Source organism: Hemibagrus wyckioides, linkage group LG17 (assembly GCF_019097595.1).
Source record: "Hemibagrus wyckioides isolate EC202008001 linkage group LG17, SWU_Hwy_1.0, whole genome shotgun sequence".
Taxonomy (NCBI): domain Eukaryota; kingdom Metazoa; phylum Chordata; class Actinopteri; order Siluriformes; family Bagridae; genus Hemibagrus; species Hemibagrus wyckioides.
This window is the reverse complement of record NC_080726.1, coordinates 2049705-2055704: the sequence shown is the minus strand read 5'-3', so window position 1 is coordinate 2055704 and position 6000 is coordinate 2049705. Positions and strand designations below refer to the sequence as shown.

Sequence of the window (6000 nt, the reverse complement as noted above, 5' to 3'; positions counted from 1 at the left end):
AGCTATGACTTCATACAGATACTGAGAAATGTCATAATATACAAATTCCTAATAAATTAGGGAACCATGATTCTTTTAAAAAACTGACCAAAATGACCCTAGATATGTAATCCACCCCTACTGGTGCTATAGCATGCTTGTACATTAAAAAAAAAACTGTGTAAACTGCCCTTAATCTAAAAACCACCAAGAAGAAAGGGAATAATTCAAGTAAATGTGTCCTATTCTGTGCTGATGCTGATTTCTCACCTGTGAGAAACTGTGTTATCTGTCCACCTTTGTCCTGGTCCTATCACAATAGTGGTTGCCGATTCTTTTGCAGTTGTGTCAAGTTTCCAAGCCAGACGTGGAAGTTTACTTGTTAGCTGAAAGCAAAGAAGGTTATATGAGCCCTTTACTGCTCATTCTAATCATACACACACCATGGCAACCTTTTGCTGTCATTCTTTTGGACTTTCGGCCCATTTTTTGCACAAAGCAAATACACACTGAATTGCCTTTCTAAAATTACAAGCCCAACCTCACACTGTATTCACTCATCAGTCACTCAAATAACCACCACTTATAAACTCCAGTTCAGAGAATAGCCACTACATTGTACTACAGTATGCTATGCTACACTACACTACACTACACAGTATATACACTCACCAGGCACTTTATTAGGAACACTACACTAGGCCCTCCATTTGCTCTTGAAACAGCCTCAGTTCTTCATTGCATGGATTCCACACCATGTGGGAAACATTCCTTGGAGATTCTGGACATTGTTGACATGATCACATAACATTTAATAGAATAATATAATTCCTGCAGATTATTCCTGGTGCACTGTCATGCTTTGAATCTCCTGTTCTACCACATCCCAAAGGTGTTCTACTGGATCCACTGAAGATCACTGAAATGTTCCTGAAGCCAGTTTGAGATGATGTTTGCTTTGTGACATGATGCATTATCATACATGGAGTAGCTGTTAAATGGCAAATTGTGGCTATTAAAGGATACACATGGTCAGCAATACTCAAAGAGGCTATGGCATTCAAGCCTTGATTGATTGATTGATTGGTGTTAATGGCTCAAAGTGTGCCAAGAAAACATTCTCTACATCATTACACCACCTCCACCAGCCTGGACTGCTGACACAAGGCAGGATGGGTTCATGGATTAATGCTGTTGGTAACAAATCCTGACCCTACCACCAGCAGCTCTGACAGTAGTGCAGATAACTAGTTTCTATTAATGCATCGTGTTCTAATATGTTCATTTACAGCTTCTTGTATGGTGGAAAACACGCATAAAACATTAATGTGTGTAATTGTTGATATGGTGAAATCCACCAGAAGGAGCAATCAGAGGTAAAGCTGTAAGTAGGATTGTCAACATCATCAAAATAGTTTCTGCTTTGTTCATGGTTCTTCAGTAACATGATATTTTTTTTGCCTTATTAACTTCAGGAGAAAGAAAAAATGCCAACACTATACAATAAAAGTAGTTTCAGACAGATAGATGTGTAATATCAAGAGCAGTCAGTCATTGTGTAATGTTCTGGTAAATAATCTAAACCAGTTCTACAGCGGCAGACAGGAAGAAATGTATAATTTGTATGATTCTGCTCCAGTCCAGATGTTGAGCAACATATACATGGCTGCAGTGAGGCTGAGTGATAGCGTGGGTATTTCCAGCTAGGCCTGAGACAGCGTGACTCAGTGGGAAAAATCATACATCCATGTGTCGTTGCAGGTGTGAGTAAAGAATGTTGATCATTGACAAGTCTCTACAAATGTGAGGATGGGCAGAAGTATGAGATTATTAAGTCATTTCCATATAGTCAGGAATGCATACTTGTCACTACATGATCTGAACTCATTCACTCTTCCACTTGGTATTGGGTAATCAGTTGGCCGTTGTTATATTTACTAAACATAAACGTACAGTGTATGAACTAACTAACTGACTGTTAATGTCAGCACTGTTGTAGGAGGTGTGGCCTTCATGCCAGTCAGTTCCACTGAAGGGGGTCTGGCCTTTAGTCATGACAGTCCCACTTATGGAGGTGTAGCCTTCATGCCAGCCAGTCCTACTTGAAGGAGGTGCCAACCAGTCCCACTTAAGGAAGTGTGGCCTTCATGCAAGTCAGTTCCACTGAAGGAGATGTGGCCTTCATGCCAGTCAATTCCACTGAATTAGCTGTGGCCTTCAAGCCAGTCAGTACCACTGAAGGAGGTTTGACCTTTGGTCATGACAGTCCCACTGAAGGGGGTGTGGCCTTCATGCCAGTCCATCCCACTGAAGAAATTGTGGTCTTAGGCATGTCAGTTCCAGTGAAGCCTTTATCCTTGTTAATGGAAGTTAAAGAGGTATGACCTCAGTCTATTAGTCCCAGTGAAGGAGGTGTGGCCTCAATGCCAGTCAGTCCCAGTAAAGGAGGTGTAGTTTACATTACAGCAACTTACATTTTATACAACTGAGTATGTGAGGGTTAAGGGCCTTGCTCAAGAACCCAGCAGCTTTTCGTAAGTGTGTTAGTTAGTTACAGTAGTTTAGTGCATTGAATTCATCTGATATCGCCTCCTGTGCATATACCTAGCATGTCTATTAAGCTATAAATATTACACCATTCCAGCTCACCTCTCAGCTCTACAGCAGGTTAAAGTCTATTCTGTCTGTTTTCTTCCTGTCTTGTCTGTTTAAACTTCCAAGAAAACAAATGTAAAAATTCCTGAAAGATCTGAGGGAAGTCACAAGACCTAAAAGCAGAGACCACAGCAGAGAAAGAGGAGGCTGTTAGAAGGCGAGACAGGATCTCGCAGGAATATCTAATATTTAATGTTATGAAGCACCTGGGAGTGAGTTTCTGTTCTCTGTTCTGTACTCAGACTTATTCTCTTCACTTCTCACTGATCACAGTGTTATACCTGATTGGTGTATTTCAGTTATAAGAATTTGTTCATTCAGCAGCCATGTCTTTTTCTCTCTCTTGAACGTTATAAAACAATCAAAGAAACATTATCTTACCGAGAAACCGTGTAAAGTGTAAACTCCTCCACCTTGAAGATGACAGTATACAAAAGTGTCAGCTTTATCTCTGACTGTTACAAAGCACACAAATTATATAAACATTTCCTTACTAACAGCTTCACCGTATCACTGATTACACACATTTATGTATCACGCTGTGCTCTAAAGTAAAACACTTACCCGTGGGAATAAGCTGTAAAAGTGTCCAAACACACCGATTCCCAGATGCCTTTCTTCCTCCCTCCTTTCTCTCTTTCTGAAAATTCAGCGACACAAATTTAATATTCACTCGTTAAATGAAGTATTACCTCAGTCAGCACAGTGGCTTCCAACACACACACAGCTTTGCTGGTACACATAGCCTCTGCCAGCTTTCTCTCATAAACGACTGGAATCTATTTGGGGTTATGGAGCAGAAATAAAGACTCAGATCTCACAAGTCTCATGCATTCGAAGTGGTTGTTTTCTCTGCAAAAAAAGGAAAAAAAAGTCAATCATTAACGCGATGTGTGATCTGTGTGATATCAGCCAGGATCAGTGTGAGATGCTTTTCCACTGGATGGTGACAATGACGTTAGCACAGGCCTCCATTAGCGGCCCTGAACAAACAGCGGAGTGCATCTCTGCCCCCTGAGTCAGCACATAGCTCCAACTCAGTGGCTTTGACCACCAGGGGAGTAGAGAGAGAGAGAGAGAGAGAGAGAGAGAGAGAGAGAGAGAGAGAGAGAGAGAGAGAGAGAGAGAGAGAGAGAGAGAGAGAGAGAGAGAGAGAGCATGCATTTAGCATTCAATGTGAGAATAATTCGTGTATGTTTACCAAAGAAGCACATTTTTATACAACTGTGAATCTCCATGTCCAATTATGTTCCTTAATGATGTTCTTCCATAGCAATGTTCCAAAAAAAAAACCCTGTTGGTTGCCAAGAAGCACAAGTCGGAATCCTAATAATGCCTCAGCCATCCATTCTTTTTCATAGTGTTTCCCAGGAGATTAGGAGAACAAGGCGGTGAGGAATGCTGTGGAAACCAACCCATTACCTCCTCAAGAGCTCTTGGTTGCTGTTGTAGAAAGGATATTATCAACATTTACGTTATTTAGTGTCCGGTGTCACCCATATGAGTATGTGTGTTAGTTTCTGAACCTGGTTCCTCTCAAGGGTTATTCTCAAAGGTGAGGAAGAAACTCAGACCATCTCAGGCAGTTATTCCTCACCACCATCCCCTCTGGCTTGCTCATTAAGGATGAATGTTAGGAATAAACTTTATCATGTTTCTATACTCCTGTAAAGCTGCTTTGATACAGTGTCTAAGCGCTATACAAATAAATTGAACAGAATTGAATTACAGGGCACAATGTCACACACTACAGATAATGTAGAGAAGCCAATCAGCCTGCACTACATGTCTTTAGACTGGGGGAGGAAACCAGAGAACCTAGAGGAAACGTCTGAAGCACAGGAAGAACATGTAAACTCCAGACACAGGGTGGAAGCCAGAACGAAACCCTCAACTGCAGAGGTGCGAGACTACATGTTACTTAACATTTACAGAAGGAGTCTCCAGTGTCAGAGCATCCTGATTATAATGCATTATAGCGCTGTTGTTAGATTAACACACTGGTTTTAATACACCGTTTCTATAGCAACTGGTTCACATGGACTTGTACCGTGGATTCTCCATATAATTGGATTTGTTTATTTAACATTTATTTATGGAAGGAGTCTCCAGTGTCAGTGCTTTGTAACAGTTAGAGGTAAAGCTGTAAGTTTTGTGTCATTAACTTCAAGAGAGAATAAAGAGAAGCTGCAGAGGGAACAACTCTTTATAGCTGCTAAAGTAAGCGAAAACAGGAACTAACTTATCTCCAGCCATAACATTAAAATTACCAGATTAGAAAGCATGAGGTTGTTGTTTAAAAAAAAAAAAAAGCCAAATTTCTGAGGTATAAAAGGAATAAACTCATAACCATGCTGTTGATTATTATTCTATAACAGCATCACACTCTGTTCTATAATAATAATAATAATAATAATAATAATGACAATCACAATGATTCAAATTCAATTACATTAAAAATGATAAATGACATTTATTTTGAGGGTCAGAACATTCCCGGCCAACGCAGCAAACTATTTTATAGGCGGTGGTGGCTCAAGTGGTTAAGGCTGTGAGTCGCTGACCAGAAGATTGGGGTTCAAGCCCCAGCACCGCCAAGTTGCCACTGTTGGGCCCTTGTGCAAGGCCCCCAACCCACCCTGCTCCAGGGGCGCTGTATCGTGGCTGACCCTGTGCTCTGACCCCAACCTCCACGGATGGGATATGTGAAGAAAGAATTTCACTTTGTGGTATGTGACAGTTAAAGACAATTTATGTCTTGGTTGATTGGAGATTACAGTTCATTTGATTTTCCTCTGAATTACTTAGAGAAATCTTTAAGAAACACAAACACAGAGAATTAAGAAAGTTTGGGTTCACTGTAAAAATCTGGCTTCCTCCTAGTTCCAGTGGTTCTGTATGAGAAGAATCGATTTACAATAAGCTTTCTCTCTCCACAGGCGTTTTTCCCCCTGAGCTAAACTGTAATTATAGCTCCAATTTAAATAGTGCGTTTAACCGTAAACAGCATGTCACCCGCCGAACAATCGGGCCAGTGAGTCGACCTGCTCTGAAAGAATGCGGCGTGACGGTGAAGTTAACGACTTCCACTGTTCTTGACATGTGTAAGATTAAACATGCGTGTTTTTGGGGCTAAAACACAGACTCGGCTGTGTGTGAAATGAAAACAGGCCTTTGTCATGCTCTCTAGAAGGGAACTATTGTGTGTCAGCATTGCGAAGCTATTTTTACCCCCGTGGAAGAATTTCCGTGAATAGAGGAGCTATTTTAACCGAAATGAGCCCGAGGGCTTCATGATAACCAGCTGAAACCAGAACATTTCCAAACAGGCGTTAAACAAAATTTAACAGAGTCTGAGTGGGTTTT

The 6000-nt window shown here is 40.9% G+C and overlaps 1 protein-coding gene across 1 annotated transcript in view; it reads right to left on the bottom strand.

The window, feature by feature from the left end:
- Positions 1-3368, bottom strand: part of amotl2b (angiomotin like 2b) — an 18461-nt gene extending 15093 nt beyond the window's left edge. Inside the window, exons 1-2 of the mRNA XM_058414143.1 lie at positions 3199-3368; positions 250-365 (exon numbers count right to left, since the gene is read on the bottom strand). The gene's annotated coding sequence lies outside the window, so the exon portion shown is untranslated. The remainder of the gene's footprint in view (positions 1-249; positions 366-3198) is intronic.
- Positions 3369-6000: the final 2632 nt, after the last annotated feature.